General features: G+C 40.6%; 1 protein-coding gene across 4 annotated transcripts in view; it reads left to right on the forward strand.

Annotated features, from left to right (window-relative positions):
• Positions 1–18842, forward strand: part of slc7a2.1.S (solute carrier family 7 (cationic amino acid transporter, y+ system), member 2, gene 1 S homeolog) — an 81950-nt gene that overhangs the window by 20682 nt on the left and 42426 nt on the right. For 3 of the 4 annotated variants that reach the window (XM_018243169.2, XM_018243170.2, XM_041579495.1), the window contains exon 1: positions 7252–7327. The exons of the other annotated variant lie outside the window; for it this stretch is intronic. The gene's annotated coding sequence lies outside the window, so the exon portion shown is untranslated. Of the gene's footprint in view, positions 1–7251; positions 7328–18842 lie in introns of those variants that run through there. 4 annotated transcript variants of the gene reach the window in all.

Raw genomic sequence — 18842 nt, forward strand, 5'->3', positions numbered from 1 at the left:
CTCCATAGGGCGTGCGCGCAGCGCGCCTCCTTCCATTTAAAGGCGCAGGCGCGCTGACGTCATACGTCAGCGCGCAAAGGCGCGAAATTCAAACTGTATATAAGGCCCATCATGTCCACAGCACCTTGCCCGTGATAGGATTTGTTCCTGGTGCTTCTGAGCTTAAGCTATTTCTGTCTGAACCTGTTTTGTGATTCCTGTTGTGACCCCTGCCTGGCTTTTGACGATTCTAACTTCTGGATCCTGACCCTTGCCTGATTACCGACTACCTCTTTTGATTACCCCTTTTGATTGACAACCCGGTTTGACCCTTGCCTGCCTGACAATTCTTGATATCTGCCTGCCTCGACCCAGCCTGTCTGACGATTCTCTTGCCTGCTCCATTTGTACCGTGATCTTCGGCCCAAAAGACTCTGCTAACAGCCGTGCCCCTTTGCCAGCCAGAACATCTCGCCTTGTACCTCTCGTTAAGTCCAGGTGGCACCCAAGTAAGCTGAGGGCTCCTCCCGAAGCCCAACAGTGGTCACACTACTGGTGAAGCCGAGCCGAGACCAGGGTACTTGGCACCTGTTCTGGTATTGGGTGCCGGTCGTGACAATATTTATTTATGTACTTAAATACACAAGTGGCATGCGCATGTGATGTCAGTCTCTGCCACGAAAGCAGTTTCTGGTCTCTTTCACACAAAATATATAGCAAAAGAAAATGCAGACTTTAGAACATTAAAGGCGACAATAGGCAATTAAACTATAGTGGGGAGGACAAGTCAGTAGCATTTTAGGGGTGTTATGGACTCCATACCTAGGTTATGTTTTCTCCCGTCTGACATGTTTACATTCCTAGCATTATACATTTAATGCTATGCTGAACCTGCCTGACTGTGTCTGTTTACTGTTAGCTTGTTAATCCTTGTGACTATTTCTGAATCTGCTTTTCTGCTGGATGCTATTGACTTTGGTCTGACCTCTTCCTCTTAGGATCTACTTAGGACATTGGCACCGCCAAGTTCGTTGCACTAAAATGATCTCTAGAAGACTCTGAGAATAGGTAATAGGAGCTTATGCACAAAACTAACAACCCTGTTCAATAACTTGACCATGGTTAGTTTTTCAATTCTGTCTGTGGATTTTATTTCACAGTTTAAACAAATCTTGCATCAGTCTTGACATGACATTTGTACCTTCGACAGTCAACAATAATCAAGGTTAAATACCTGTCCTGTGTTTGCTGTTTGGGACTCTTGATGCATAAATTGCAGTTACCTTTAATATTGTACTTTGGTGAGCAGGTAAAATCTCGCGGGCACACCGGTTATAGAGAAAAGAAAGACCTTAGGAGGCTGTTTAAGTGTAACATTCAGTGTGAGTAGAGATGAAACCTCCATAATATTGACTCTGTGAAGGCAATACAAAAAGCTTTGCTCCTTTACCCAGATTCCTCTATCTATATGTGCATCAGTATGACAAACGATATTTTTACCTTAACTAGGGCTCCAATAAATCCATTTTTGGAAATTTCATACATTTTTTGTCAGAATACCAATCCTGAAGCCTGATTTAGAAAATAAAACTTTGCGAAATCTCATCCAAAACATACATGGCTCCTAGAGAGCCAAAAATCTAAATTTTAGACTCATAATGAGTAAATATGCCTTTGTATGTAAAATGCATATGCAAACACATATGCAAATTGCATATTTTAGGTCAACTTGTGTTTTTTTATTAATGTTGTCTCCCACTACTCTGCATACAAAAGAAAAGGGAATTTACACAGACCTGTAGCATTTCATCTGGGTTGAGCGGCAGTGCAAAAAAAATTGCGAAACGTCTTGAAGTCAATGGGCATCAAAATTATTTTGATGCGTGACATTTTTATGCGCGTGACAATTTTTACAAGCAAGCTTTTTTTTTTTCCAAATGGATTAAAGTCAATGGGCGGCAAAAATTTTTTACAAATTTTTGTCGTAGTCTCGTGAAAAAATTTGCAGGTGGTGAAATGCGGAAACTCGGTGCAAATCCATGCCTGATGAATAAATTCGCCCATCACTACACATGGCACTTTATTTGCAGTAAACTAACAACTTTTTTTAAACCACAGTTTTACTCTGATCTTCTTATTTATATAAAACCAATAGACCCAGGAGGTATAGAGGGCTCCATGAGGCTCTAATTCATATACAATTTCAATAAGTATTGGGAAAATAGGACAACCTCTGGATATGTTGGGGGCCTTAAAGTTAATTTGCTATGGGGTCCTATAACATCTAGTTACGAACAGCAATACCATAAATACTTGTCTGCTTAATTCCAATATCATTTGTATAAATTTGCACACTTCAGGGACTTCACCTACAACTACAAGTCAGCAGTCTGTGTCTGTAGTACTGAAATATAATTGAAATACTATTATTTTGTACAGGTGGATGAAGAACTTCTATCTGGCCAAAGGAGAGAAGAACTTATTAATTAATGTTAGTGCCGAGAAATAATTTTGTCTGAGTAGTTGAAATGGCACTGAAACAATAGGATTCCAAAAGAACTTTTGCTACTCTGATGACCATTGAACATTCCCATTATCCCATTATTATTACAATGATTTCACTTTGTTTCACATTTGGTGTAAACTTTTCAAAGCTGTATATAACATTGACAGCATTATTCACGTCGACAATAATCATTACTAGTTTCTTGCTGTATAAGGTGCCAATGTGCTTTAATACATTTTTGTTTTCAGTAGCATAAGGTGAATAAATTATCACTTAAAGTGGACCTGTCCCCTTCACATAAAAAGCTGGATAACAAAAGTTGTTTTCATATTAAACATTGAACCCATATTGTTTTTTTTCATTAAAGCTTCCATACCTGTTATAAAGGCGTTTAAATATCTGAGCTGTCAATCAAATATTGCCTGTCCCCCTCTATGCCTGAGGCATAGAGGTGGGACAGTCAATTACTTTCACTTTCCATTTGGAACTTCCTAGATGTCACTGCTCTACTCCACATTCCCCCTCCCTCCTCACACTCTATAATTGTGTAGGGCACTGTGTATGGGCATTAGGTCCCCTATTTGGCTGCATACACAAGATTTTGGGGTGATACACAACTTGTCTTAATAACGGTGTCCACAAAATGGCTCCTGCATGCTGTGACTGTGTAATTCCAAGACTGAAGGAAACAAAATTTAAAATAATAAATGTAGTATAAGTAAGTTTTATTTTGCTCAACTAACATGAAAAAAGGAAAATGGAATTATTTCTTAAGGTAACAGGTCCCCTTTAACTTTTGCTTAGTTATCCTTTTATGAAGATGTTACTGTCTCACAGTTTCACACTTACAGTAAGTTACCATTGATTACTGGCTATATGGGCAAAATTACCTTACAGCTCCCAAGTTGAAATTATATATTTATTAAATGTCATACAAATATATGAATCCATATATTAATTTTGGAGCTGTAAATACTGCTTAATAGGTGTAGTTCATGTATTATGACTAAAGTCTAGAAGCCATTCTTTATTTCGTAACAAGATGGGGCAAGTGAAATCCAAGTACTAACTTGCGCTTAGCAAACTCCTCCCAGTATGCATGTATATCCAGTAGAACTGTAATATTCCTGGTAATACTGGCTGAACAGCTCATTCCTCTCCAGTTTGATTAAAGTTAGATTTATGATATAGTCTGACATTATATACCTGAATAAAATTAATAGCACACAGTTGCCAGCAGCAACCAATCAGCATTTGGTTTTCATAAGACTAATACCAGTAAGCAAATAAAAGAAAAGATCTTACACTGGTACAATTTAGCAGCCATCTACAATTCTATATGCAAAACCTCTAATGCCCCCTACTTATAAAAATGAATATTCCAGCATGTGTGTATATACACACCGTATACAGGATGTAGTGAATCATGAGGGGGTTCCAGAAAAAAGATCAAAACCATACTGGTGCTGCGGGTTTTAGGGAAGGGTGGGGCAGATGACTGGAATAGTATAACCTATCGATTTCCAGGTCCATGTTACAGAAACCTGATTGGCTAAGTTAATTAATAATCAATTACTAGGAATCATGGTTTTGGGCTTTCCTAGTGTGAGAGCAGCAGCATAACCTATAACAGCAAGACAGTACCGGTGTAATAATGCATTAAGGTGTTGTAGACTATAGGCTTGACTCTCTTGTAGCAACCCAAAACCTAACAAATGTTTGTGCCTGGTACACTGAGGTCCAATATTCGATTCAAGCCAGGTTACAGGTATGTGGTTCGTTATCCAGAAACCAGTTATCCAGAAAGCTCTGGTTTACGGAATGGCCGTCTCCCATAGACTTCATTTTTTCCAAGTAATCCAAATTTGTAAAAATTATTTCCTTTTTCTTTGTAATAATAAAACTGTACCTTATACTTGATCCAAACTAAGTAACCCTTATTGGAAGTGAAAACAGTCTATTGGGTTTATTTAATGTTTAAATGATTTTCTAGTAGGTAAGAAGAACCAAATCCAGAAACCTCCAGGTCCCGAGCATTGTATGAGTTACCTCTTGGTAATCGTTCATTGGATTCTAATATGATCACAGAGTATCCGTATAAAGAAGTTCAATGTCTAAAAAGTTCACCAGAACATGTTAGTGCTATAGATAGATAGATAGATAGATAGACCTTGGTAAAGGTTTGAATATGTGACCGAAACATTTATTTTTTAGCAAGTGCTAAGTTATTGCTGTGGATATATAGATATATGTATATAGTGAAAATATGGTCAAATACAGTATATTTGATGTGTGTATTTTACCATCCCATTTTTCTTTGTCCTATTATGTGTGCAAAATCAGAGAGAACTGCTGCTAAGGACAAATACAAAAACAATAATATTCTTTTCTGATCAAACACAATGATTTATTTAGCTGGAGAACATTACATAAGGTATGACTGAGAGAAAATCTCACCCCTGGTTCCTGCTGCATGATGGGTGGAATGTGGATATCTATGCACAAGTCTTTATCCGACCTTCTATCAATTTATCAAGGTATGGGTTTTATTTTACACTGTATGGTTGTCTAATATGACCCTGTTATTTTAAACCACTCGCATAATCCATTACAAGACAATGTGAACAATTCAAGTGGCCAGTTAGTTCTGGCATGGTAAAAACGCACAAAAAAGCGATGGATGGAAGCCGTATTTTCTCCTAGCATTTTCAAGTGTCTGTTTCGTCTTAAATCGGACTTTATGTGATCACTGAAAATCAATTTACAGTCATTTTTTTCAACACTGCTATGCCTGGTGATGTGTGGTGTATTTGGTCACCTTTGTTTTTTTACAGAACTTGATTAGTAGCAGAGTAATGACATGTGGGGCCCTTAGGCTACATCCAAAGGCCCCCCTTTTAGGCAACTGCTGGGTCCGGATGCATGCAGTTCCAGGCATTTGTGCAGCCGAGCTCTGTACACAGAGTCGGGCTTGGCTAGGATTGCCGTCTTTTGGCTTGGTTGAATGCAGGCCGGGGGTTGGGCCATTATGCAATGGGGTGGGGCTGTGACACTACAGGGGTGGGGCGTGACATCAGGGACTGGTCTATGATGTGGCGATTGGCAATTGACAGATCGCTGCGTCAAACCGTCAATCCTGCCCGGTTTTCCTAATTTGGAAAACGGGGCAGGTCATTTTGACCCAGGCAGCCCTTCAAAAAACTGGGCTGTCCTGGTGAAAACCGGACAAGTAGCAACCCTAGGTTATGCCAGTGACGTCACTGGATCTGCAGGCATCAAGGCCCACACACATGTACACGCAGAAGCGCACCATAGGATCCAGCAGCACAAATAAATATATTAAAAAAGCTACATGGACCCCTAGGCTATTGCCTAGGAGAGCGTGTGCATTAATCCGACCCTTAGCATGATGCATGGGCTCCTGAATGAAGCCAGCCAGTGGCCACTGTAGCAAATCAGAAGTATGATGGGTAGGGGGACCTGCACTCTTTCTTTCATTGTATAACTTGGCCAGTGAATGGAGATCCTACTAGGATACTGTAAACCCTGTTGGCTGACAGGAGTTTGGTAACTGTGAGGGACCCTTCTCTTTAGGGCACCTAGGGATAGTTCTAGTAGGGGATATATAAAGTGCAAAGGACACCATCATGCTTTCTGGTTAGGGTTACCATCTTTGCCGGTGGCTAAACCCGAATAAAAGGGGGCGGGGCAGATAGCATTGGGGATAGAACAGTGATGTTGGGGTGGGCATGATGACATCAGAGGCAATTGCATCACTTGTATTCAACTGGCTGGATTTCTGTTCAGTTTTCGCAATGTTTTAAATGGGACAGAAAGTTTCGAAAGGACAGCCCTTTGCAAACTGAGATGTCCAGTTGAAACCCACATGGCTGGAAACCCTACTTCTATCTATTCTTCCCGATGAGTAAGACCAATCCTTTAATTACAGGTCGGGCATTTATTATACAGAAATCAGTTATCCAGACAATTTGAAATACATCAATGCTCATTTAGAAAAACTATTTCTTATTTTTAATTGATTTGCTTATTTCTGTAATAACAAGAAATGAACTACACTTGATAATAACTAAACCATGTCAAGGAGAGTATTTTGGTATTTAATTGGTTTTCATTTACTGGCCAGATTATTATTCAGGTTTCACAAGGCTGAAAACCGAACAGAAAGTTGAGACCCGAACATACCTTAGAAAAACCGAACTGTTCGGGTCAAAACCGAACAGGTGGTAACCCTATTTCCGGTATATACTATTACAATGGAAAAACAGCATAAGTAGCATTAGCCATGATTAGGCACCCGGTGGTACAATGGAGCACTAGTATATATCCTGTGACTGTAGCGCTAACATGTCCTGGCCATGCACTGGTAATGGGCACCTCAGTTTAGTTCAACTGTGCAAGCTGGGATTAGTTGTTAAATATATTTGTCAGTGCAGCTAACATGACACGTGGGATTTGTCATTCACCGTTTGTGTCTGCTGAGCATGCTGGGATTTATAGTTCACACTGTTTAGTTGAGATATGAGCATGTCCTGTACAAGTTGTACTAACACAACCAACCACCTCTGCCAAAAAACCCCAATTCATAATGAAGTATATGGGAAGGCGTCTCAGTGCTACAGAGCGGTGCCTCTTATTGGCTGCTTCAGTGTCACATTCCCTCCCAAACTGTGCTCCACCTCCCCCCATGAAAGTGATCTGTCAGACACCCGATAGCCTGTGCTTGCCCAGAGCCCTATCTGCCTGCAGGTCTCCCCACGGTTCCCAGCACAGAGGGGCATTACAGCACCAAGTCCCTGCACAGATTGGAACACAAGGCAAACAGTAAGTGGCATTACCCCCTCTCCCCTATGTTTGGTGGCTTCCTGACCCTCTGAAGCAGCACAAGGCAGCAGACAGGAGATGTGTGTATGTGAATGCCTGCAAACTTGTATGATTCCTATTCGCTGAATTGCACAGTGTGGACCTGGTCTGGACACTTATGGGGCGCACCAACCCCCCTCCAGCTAATTTAGGGAGCATTAGGGTGTATAATAGCTTGTTTTGGGGAAATATCATTCTCACATCCCCAGTAACTTTCATGCTTGTTTGTATCTGAGTTCTGGCAAAGGATTCACATCTGTGTGCACCACTTGGAAGCCACCTAGTTAGAGAGTAAAGCTGGCCATAGATGCAAAGATCCAATTGTTCGAATCCTCCAACGATCGGACATCCCCATCTTCCGACCTGCCACTAACCATTCCGATCAAATAAAGTAGTTAGAGCACGAATCAGCCGATGTTCTGCCCTGACAGCAATCGTACGATAGTTATGTCTGGCAAAAGCTAATGACCGTCTCCCACTGAAAAATGTACGGCAATACATGCAGAGAAATTATCGACAGCTGACAGAAATCTTTTAACCTGTCCGATCGACGGAACAACGATCTCCGTGGGACGAAAAATGTCGGGACTCTCAATACAAGGTCCGAAAATTGTATGAATCCATGATTCGTACGACCGGATCTTTGCGTCTATGGCCAGCTTTAGAATGTGCAATTTTTAGCCTTGGCTTTGGCTGCAATGGTCTAATCATGTATAATACATCAGTATGCATTAGAACTCAAAAACAGCAGTTAGTTAGTTAGTTAGTTCAGCAAGAGCTGGAGTCCACAGCTTGTATATCTCTGATCTACACAAATCTTACATGGTAACAAGCTGCGCCTAGCTACATCTTTTACAGCATTGTTATATATTATATATTGGTGCGTATGGTACAGGTATGGAACCTGTTATCCAGAATGCTCGGGAGCTGGGGGTTTCTGGATAATGTATCTTTCCGTAGTTTGGATCTTCATACCTTAAGTCTACCAGAAAATCATGTGAACATTAAATAACCCCAAATAGACTGGTTTTGCTTCCAATAAGGATTAATTAATAGTTTGGATCAAGTTTAAGGTACTATTTTATAATTACAGAGAAAATGGAAATTATTTTAAAAAAAAAATTGTATAATTTCTTTATAATGCAGTCATCCATTCCGTAATTCTGATCTTTCTGGATAATGGCTATCAAGATAACGGATCCCATACCTGTACTAAAACTGTCACATGGATCTTGTCAGTAACTGGCAGGATAATGATTATTATGCCTGTTTGCTCTCACTGTTCCCAGTTATAATACAAATGGGCTAATATTATTTGCTAGGGGATATGCAAGTTCATGCCATGTACATGTAAAACCATAGATAACTTGTTATAACAGGGGGTGCACATACTGCAGCCCTCCAGAGTAAGGTTGTGCTGGGGAAACTGGAAATTGTGGTTCCCCAACAACTGTAAGGCCTCAGACTGGATTTTCAAGTGTTAGAATAGTGATAAAGTTGTGCATAACCCATTCTAGACTTGCTATATACTGTATACAGACTGACATTGGTATCACTGGTGGGCATGCAGGCTGGTACAGCAGTATGCACTGTGTGAATGTTGGTGATACATTTATTATAGTATCAGTGCCAGATATACCCAACAGACTACGATACATCAGTGTGTGTCAGATACAGGTACCCATTGTTGATTGAGGCAACATTCAGGTAACAAAACAATCTTACCAGAGTAAAGTTTACTTAACTGCACTTTAATGTGCCTTTATTGCACTAGGTGGCATAATTGGCCCAAATGAAGTTTGGTCAGGCCTTGCTTATAACGCATCAACCCCTTCTAACTGCACATGACAAAACAAAACATTATAGCTATTATATCTAGGTGGCTTCTGTGTTTAACAGTGTGAAATTTGCTGTAAAGAACTCTGTGATACACTCTGTCATTGATGAAGTAACAGGACTGGGTCTGCTTTGTCTCCTTCATTTGTTGCACAGCAGCAATAAAATTGGAGTGATTTTTTTGTCACTTGCTGGTAACCCTTATTGTAAGGTGACAGGGTATGCGACAGACATCGGGGAGATTAGTCGCTCGTCGACAAATTTCCTCTACTCTGGGATGACTTATCTCCCCGAACTGCCTTCCCGTATGCTAGAATGTAAATCGCCGGCGGGATGGCACGCGGAGAGCTTCGTTTTCCAAAGTCGCCCGAAGTTTCCTCGTGAGACAACTTCAGGCTTACTTAGTTTTAACCTTTCCTTCTCCAACCTTTCCTTCTCCTTTAAGGGCCCAATCAAAAATGAATGCCATATTGCATTTAGGTTTAGAAGAGCTAGGTTCTAATGACCATACTATAGTCATATTTAATGTATCTTACTGACCCAGTAGTACCCATTTTAGGGCAAGAGTGTTACTTCAATTAAAAGAATATAATGATACATTCTCAGCGGAAAACATTTTTGAAGCAGTAATTTAAAAATGTATGAAACCATTATAAAGTTCTCTAAAGCAGTATAAAGAAGGCAACAGCACAAAATAAGGAACTGGTTGCTTGCCTTGCAAAGACTTATCCCAAAATGATTTCTAACTACATCAAGTTGAGAATGGTTCAGAACAATAAATACATAATGTATATTCCTCAGTAATACATCAAGAGGCCAGTGTTGCAGGACTTTCTCTGTAGCAGTAGTTGTACAGAAAACTCAGCTCAAGCAGCTTATTGGTGGCTGACCCAGGGCATGATACTCAAACAAGTCAATGTGAACAAGATTCCAGGGCTTGTGGAATACACCCATGAATACTTACAGGGCTTATTTAATTCTTAGGGAGGCTTCCTATTTCTTCTTTTGTCGACTTCCTCTCTTCTTGTATGGTACCAATAGATTGGAGTAATACCTAGAATATTCACTCATTTAAAATGTTCTACCTGCCATTTATATGTTTCAAGTTTGACATCTGTGTTGTGGAAGTTATTGGAAGGTCCTGCGGGTAACAACTGCCTAACGCATTTCGGGAATGGATCCCTTAATCATGATTAAGGGATCCATTCCCGAAACACGTTAGGTGGTTGTTACCCGCAAGTCCCTGCAATGAACCTGCTTTTTTTCCGGAGTGCCGTCCTTTCTTGGTTGTGGAAATTGTATGGACAGTGGGGATGCTGTGGACAAAGCACCCGGATTTTTATGGGGTGCAGCTATGGGAACGTGAGTTTTTTGAGCAGTGCTTTTTATTTTTCCTAATCACTCAGGGTTGCCTACCATTTGGCTTCCCCAGTGATTTTGCTGTCCTTGAGAATAGCATCATAACTAGGAGTCAGCCTGTTTTTATGAAGGACAGATAAAATCAAACCTACTTGTAATTAGTAGGAAGTTGTATAATGGTATTGAAATAGATCTTGTCTATGTAGATTATGCCAAGGCTTTTGATCTAGTGCTAAATATTTGGCATTCTCTTATGTTGGTCTTGGTGGTGCTGTTTGTATATGGATAAAGAAATGATTATATTCAGAGTGTAGTTGTAAATGACACATTCGCTAAATGGACAAGGGATGTAACTGATGTGCTGCAGAGTTCTGTTTGGGTCCATAATTATTATTTAATATGTTCATTAATTGATGAGGTCAAGAAAGCAATGAGTTCTGTGTGTGCTGTTGACACAGAACTATGAAGAACATCGGTACCTATCTAGAATATGTTGTCTTTGCAAGGGAATATAGACAGACTGGTAATCTCAGCAGCTAAGTGACACATAATAGATGGCTAGCAGTTGTCTAACATACTGTTAAAGATTGAATAGGTAATATAGAAATCTACAGTGGTAGAGTCAGATCAAGCCCCCTATTGACTTCTTGCCAAGGGATTGAAATACAATAGGAGGGGTATGGTAGGTAATAGGCAAGGTTATCAACAGCCGGCCTCAGATAGAATGACAGCTCAGGCAATGATTAGATACAAGCTGAAACTGTTGCACGTGCTAAATACAGTTTTGCTTTGTGCCCAAAATCACTCTCTACTCTATTACAATTTGCTACAGGGAGCAGAGTGCAGCCATTTTTCCAGATGCAATTGCTCTGTGCATGGGTGCAATTTATGACCCCTTAGGGCTGGGCATGATTAAGAGTCAGCAAAGTAACAGATGAGGACCTGAGCACTGCATTTAGAAACTGGCAGTGGTGTAGAGTGTATCATATAGGAATGCTAAGCTAGATGAGTGTAAGCATCTCTAAGAGGTTGTTTAAAGTAGGGATGCACCGAATCCACTTTTTTTGGATTCGGCCGAACCCCCGAATCCTTCGTAAAAGATTTGGCCGAATACCGAACCGAATCCTAATTTGCATATGCAAATCAGTGAGGGGGAGGGAAAAATAGAGGCACACACAAAGTGCACAGAAAGTCACACGATTTGAAGGATTCGGATTCGGTTCGGCTAGGCACAAGGATTCAGCCAAATCCGAATCCTGCTGAAAATGGCAAATCCTGGCTGAATACCGAACCGAATCCTGGATTCGGTGCATCCATAGTTTAAAGCAGTGGTCCCCAACCAGTGGCTCGCCAGCAACATGTTGTTCACCAACCCCTTATTGCCATTGTCGGACTGGCCCACCGGGATACCAGGAAAACTCCTGCTGGGTCCGGGTGTTCATGGGCCCTCATGCTGCGAAACATTTAGCCTAATTCGTGGCCATTCCCTATTTATATGAAAACAAAAAGGCTAAATAGATGAAGTATGTAAAGAAAAGAGACTAGGAGAATAGAGGCTGAGTGAGGAGAGGAAGAATAATAGTGGGCCCCTAGTCTAAGGTTTTTGGGTGGGCCCCTGGTGTCCCAGTCTGACACTGGATGTTGCTCACAGTGGCTTTAAAGCAGGAGTTTATTTTTTAAATCCTGACTTGGAGGCAAGTTTTGGTTGCATAAAAATCAGGTGTACTGACAAACAGAGCCTCCTGCAGCCTGCTAGTCAACATAGAGGCTACAAAATAGGCAATCACAGAACTTATTTGGCCCCCCAATGAACTTTTTCCATGCTTGTGTTGTTCCCCAATTCTTTTTATATGTGGACGTTTCTCACAGGTGAAATAGGTTGGGTACCCTACCCCTGGCTTAAAGTCTTAAAGATTGGAAGAAAGTCTGATGGAACATTGAAGGTAATTCCAGAGAAGCAGTAGAGGTATTAGGTGTTAGGCTAGTGCTACAGAGAGGCTGAAATGGGCCTGCAGATGTGCAGGCTGAAAATGAGCCCCTTTGTGGGCTAGTCAGCAAACTGATTTGATTAAAAAAATGAGCCCTTTCGCAGGCTAGTCAGCAGACTGATTTTAGCCCTTGTGTGGCACTAGATTTAAGGAATATATAGAGGGTAGTGAGCATTGTGGAGATAAATTTAGGTTGAGAAAGAGTTGTGATCTCTTTTGAAAGTTAGGGTCAGTAGTTTGAATTGTTTCCTTGGTCGTAACAGAAGCCAGTATAGAGACTGGCAGAGTGGTATGGCTGAAGAAGAGGGCTTGGAGAACTGTATGGGGCTGCCAGCTGGGGTTATAATAGGCTGGGTGCCAGCTTCTGAGATGTGTAGTGAGAGAGTAAATTAGAGATTTAGAAGCAGTTTGGGTGATGAACAGAACAGTTGTGCTTTAGAAACAAAAATGTTGAAATGATTTTATTAATTTGATTACAAGAGTGAAGTAGAAGAGAGAATCAAAGAAAACTCCAAGGCACTGGGCTGGGAGAGAGAATTAATCTATAATAGACATTTATGTGTGTTTTATATGTGAAACTGGACTATTTCTAAGGGTGATGGCACATAAGGAGCAGGATATTGCTTCTCCCGTAGGCAGCGAGGTGATTAAAAATACCTTGTCATTAGGAACCACGCGAAGTAAACCATACGAATCACCTTACAAAATTGGTATCTTATGAAATGTTCTTGATACATGTGTTTTACCCAAGGCCGTTTGACCTGGTTCCCACTGACAAGCTATTTTCAAGCACTTTTGTCGCCAACAGGACAAAGGACATAGGCAGCAAATCTCTCCGTGTGCTGATACCCATTAGTATGTTTAATTTAACGCAGTGCTGGGACATTCAATTACAAGAAGCTGAAAACAAGAAAAGACCTGGTTAAAGAGATCGTGATTAAGAAAATGAGAGGAGAGATAAATTTGAGTAAAGAAGTGCTATTGAAAAACATATAAATGGATTTAGTATGAAAGTATGAAGTATGAAAAAGATAAGGCACCTAGGAAAACACCTTGAGGAACCACCACAGAAAATCAGGACCTACTGCAGCAGAAGCACCCACTGGGAGCCGGCCCACCCCCAGCTTCACTATGCCTGTGTCTTGACGCCCGCTTCATTGTGGAGCGCCGGTTTTGAATCTTTTGCGCCAAATTAGCTTTAAAAGGCTCCTCCACCATTTTGACATGCCCAAGCTGGTTCCAGTTTTACTGTTCCTGCTGAAGCATTTGTTTATGATCTGAATTCCTGGTTTTTGACTCCCGTCTGACTTTTCGACTCGAATTATTGCCGCCCGCCTTGAACCTCTTGCCTGATTCTCGACTACGTCATCCTTGCCGGTACCTCGTTTATGGACTTGTTGTTGTCGCGCACTCATTGGTAGCATGATCACAGCTTTAACAGCTGAAAACAGGATACATTATATGCTGGCGATTTTATAGATTTTAATTTTGCCTACACCTTGCATTGCAGCACAAATATTGTACGAGTATATACTGTACAGATGTTGGATCCAGAAACCCATTATCCAGAAAGCTTTGGATTACGGAATGGTCGTCTCCCATAGACTCCATTTTTTCCAAATAATCCAAATTTGTAAAAATGATTTCCTTTTTCTCTGTAATAATAAAACAGTAGCTTGTACTTGATCCAAACTAAGATATAATTAATCCTTATTGGAAGCAAAACAATCCTATTGGGTTTATGATTTTATAGTATATCCAAATTATGGAAAGATTTGTTATCTGGAAAACCCAAGGTCCCAAACATTCTGCATAACAGGTCCCATTCCTGTATATTCTTATGGCAGGCACTGACACAGTTTAGGGATCAATGAGACATCTGTGTTGATGTTGTATGGCCAAGGAGCACAGATTTCTTTCACCTAGACTTGAATCTCTCTCTGAGGAGGGATCATTTTGTCCTATGTTTTTTTCCATTTTTTAAATCTAAGTTTGAAGAAATGCTGCTAATATGATGATTGATCTGCAAAGCTGCTTGACAATCCCAGTTGGAATGTCCTAAATACAGCAGGTGGTTGCTGGCAATGTTTCCCACTTTCCACTTGAAATGAGGTTAGGAGGGCAGATTCAGTTTAATGGCTTTTAGATCTGCGTGTGAAACCACAGCCCGTTAGGGACCACCGTTGAAAGGGCAGCAGGGTTTCAAAACTGTTATTTAATACTGTGGAAATGTCGGCTTCTGCGGATATTGTTAGCTCTTACGTTTCACAGATTATTATATCAGAGGCAAATGCCTTTTAGTGTGTTAATGGTAGCATAGTTACTCTGTGTAAGGTTATTCCAATACCTCTGGTGCAATTTATACGGTTATATGTATGCATTATTGCATGGAATTGCACAGTCCCACAGTAACAGCACCATGTTTAGCAGAGGTAGCTACTGTACCTTAAACTAGAGTGCAACCTGACATGACTCGCTATTGATTTATGCTGTGCAGCTGCAGCCTCTGGTCATAAATAGAGAGATATTATAAACTATGGCTGTTGAGGATTCACCCTGCCTAAAGTGTATCCAAATTATTAAAAGCAATGGTGACAAAATATATATATATATTTGATGGTTATTTGGGATTAAAAGTCTTATCCAGAGATGGTTATTAAGTTGGTATGTCATAAAACAAAGACATTTTGAAATACCGACCCTATTTAGTCTGCATGAGTATAGTATGATTATATAAGCTCTTGTGCTTTCAGTTGCATGCCACAGAAAGTCCCTAGAATTTCTAAAATCTTTTAAATATAGAAATGTTTTTTTTTAACAGAAAAATGTTCTGTACCATTTTATCCCCTCAAACTAAAGGTAAATCTTTGAATACTGGTTTCTTAAAAATCAAATTACTCGTTAACAATGATCAACGATGGAGAAGACTTTAGCCCTGCGTAGAAAAGAAGCTTCTCTTGTGTTGCCTTGACAGTATAAATGGTGCCTAATCAACTGATTTGTATCACGTTAAGTCACTTGTAAATTCATTCTTGTAGGTGAATTTTTTTTGCTTATGGGCTTGCTTATAAAACGTGTTAGTAAAACCATTTACACAGCTTCCTCTAGGAGTAATCAGCCAAGCATTGATTTTAAGGTTGGTTTAACATGTCAATGTATATGTGTTTGTTTTGGTGCCTTGTACCAGATGGCTTGCACTTAGTCTAGTGAAGCAAGTGGGAAACAGGCTGTATCTCCACTTAATATCAGTCGATGCAGCAATATTTTCCGCACTGTTGTGGGTAAGAGTGTCAGTGTCACCAGTCTTTATTTTAACGGTTACTCTTGTGTTTTAGAGCTTATCTTCTGGTGGTCATATATTTCTATATTTTCATGCTTTTAACTTACACTTAATTTTTCTATTTAATTTTACCATCTTAAAAGGTGAATTGCATCCTGTTTGGAAGGCATGTTTCCTGCAGAAAATGGTGCAAGATGGTGCAAATTTTTTTGTGGGGTACCCTCCTTCCCCCCTACATTTTCTAACATATGGCACCTAATCTATACAGTGGGCACATGTATAGGGCAAAATAACAACTCTATTTTATTTTATGAAGCTTTCCCAGGCTTGTGTAGTGTAATGTATTTGGTGCTACATATACGTCCATTGTACTTTAACTTGGCACCGTATGCAAATTAGGCATCGCTAGCGTAACTTCGCTTTGCTTGACGAATTAACGCTAGCGCAATTTCGCTACCGTTCGCCTCCCTGAGTGCAACTTCGCATTTTAGTGAATTTGCAGAGCGCTGGCGAAACTACGCCTGGTGAAGTGCGGCGGAGTGTGGCGAAGCTGTCGCCGGCGCAACTTCGGATCTTAGTGAATTTGCCCCATAGAGTTTAAAGGTGCAAGGGCATATTAGACTAATAGACGTTCAGTGTAGGCCTAACATCAAGAGAGCAACACCGTGGGCCTACCTGAAACTAGCAGCAGGCTACGTCTGAGTCAAATTGGATGACTAAATTGATTTTAAGTAAGCCTAGAATTAGGGTTGATGAAGACTTAATTAGCTATAATTGAAAGTTAATTAAACCCTCAAAAACGAACGCATGTAAATGTGCTCAGAGCACTCATCTAAGCACGTTTGCAATTTACATTCTTTTTCCACCTTTCAAGATATTAGCAGTATTTTGGGAAATGTAATGTAGTTAAAACAACAGCACCACCTGCTGTTAATTTCAGCCAGCTGGCTATGGTCAGCTGAAAATACATTGCCAGAGAAAAGAAACCTCTTGCGACGTTGCTGACCGGAAAAACTTCAGATGATGCTTCTCTACTCAGTTCATTTTTGAAGCAGGGCAATATTACAATATGTTCAGGAAATTACTTTTCAGCCAACTGTAGCCATTCACACAAAATGAACAACAGGTGATGATGTCCAAGTTCTTTATATCAGGTTAAAAAAAAACTTCTAAATGCTTGAGAAATGTAAATGGTAATTGCAGCAGTTAGTTAGTTAATGCTTTGAGTAAATTGTAAACTGAATTTGGAAAAAAAACTCTTCTTTATAAATAAAATCATTAATCCCTATACCAGTGATCCCCCAACCAGTGGCTCATGAGCAGGTGCTTATTTTTGAATTCCTGGCTTTGAAACACATTTTGGTTGCATAAAAACCAACATTCACTGGCAAGCAGAGCCTTCTGCAGGCTGTTAGTCCACATAGGGGCCACCAATAGTCAACCCCAGTTTATAATTGATGCACCCAGGAACTTTTTGCATGTGTCTGTTGCTCTCCAAATTTTTTAACATTTGAATGTGGCTGACTCATAAAAAAAACTTTGGATATTAGTCGCCCAGCGACAAATCCCTTCTTCTTCGGGAGACTAATCTCCCCGAACTGCCTTTCCGCTGGCTAGAATGTAAATCCCTGGGTGGGGTGGCACTCGGAATGCTTCGATTTCCGAAGCCGCCCGAATTTGGAAACTTCGGGCAACTTCAGAAAGCCAAAGCGATCCGAGTGCCATTCTGCTCTACGACTAATCCCAATTTGAATCTAAAATGAACAATGTAGATCTGCAGGCTAGTATCTCCCTCGGCATAAGCCAATGTTGCAGATGGAAACTGTCCATGGAGCAACTCACAACTTTTGTTTGTGTCTTAAATATATGGACCCATAGACTGGGGTGAACTGTGAGTATTCTCTAACTAATTATCATTGTTTACTTTTGTTCTGGTAGCGCTTACACATTTTTTATTGCCATTTTGCACCATTTCAAATGTAAGAAACATGCCTTCCAAACAGGGTGCAATTCACCTTTTAATAGTAAAACGAAATAGAAAAATTAAGTGTAAACCAAAAGCATGAAAATTTAACCTTTAAAATAAAGACTGGTGACATGCTGGACGGGGTGGCACTCGGAACGAAGTAGGAAACTTTGGGCGACTTTGGAAAGCCGAAGCAATCCAAGTGCCATCACGTCGGCGATTTACTTTCTAGCTGGCGGGAAGGCAGTTCGGGAAGATAAGGCACCCGAAGAAGAAGTGATTTGTCGCTGGGTGACTAATCTCCCGAAATAGCAGCGTGTGTCTCTGTCCTTAACATGCATGGTAGTACCGAATATTAAACAGCACTGTAAGAAACATATTAAAAAAGCTTCCATGCTACAGATGTGGAACATAAAATTCTATAATTACCAGACTGGGACTGTTCCAGAAGCAAGTACTCTACATGTGGCACATGCAGGGGTGATCCTGGCCCCTCTGCCACCTGAGGCAGCAGCAGTTGCTGCTGCCCCCCCTCCCCCGGAAATTCGCTCTTAAAGTACCAGGAGCAGCATTTTTGCTGCCACTGTTACCTAGTGGGGCGCTGCTGCCTGAGGCTACAGCCTCAACTCGCCTCATTGGCAAATCACCCCTGGGCACATGCACATTTATATTGGCACGTTTAACCAAGTGGCATAGGCAGACAAGATTTTGTATCAAGACAATGGGATGTTCCAAATGTGCCCACCAAAAAGTATATACATATAGCCATAGTCTGCCCATCCGTGAATGTATGGCCACCTGTGTGCATGGGAAATCTCATGTGCTTTGCAATCAGTGACATTTATTTGAACCCTGAGTACTGTATTTTGATGTATGAGATGGCTTTGAAAATTAGAATAATTTCAAATTGCTGAATTGTATTTTACTGGGTAATTTATAAATAAGGTTGTGTGAGGTTCTGATGGCTATCTTGGACTCGGAAGCACCCGTTGTTGTAAGTGTTATAAGAATGTGTTATTGTAAACATTTTCCTTTGTTTGAACTGTA

This window comes from Xenopus laevis, chromosome 1S, assembly GCF_017654675.1.
Source record: "Xenopus laevis strain J_2021 chromosome 1S, Xenopus_laevis_v10.1, whole genome shotgun sequence".
In the NCBI taxonomy this organism is placed as follows: Eukaryota; Metazoa; Chordata; class Amphibia; order Anura; family Pipidae; genus Xenopus; species Xenopus laevis.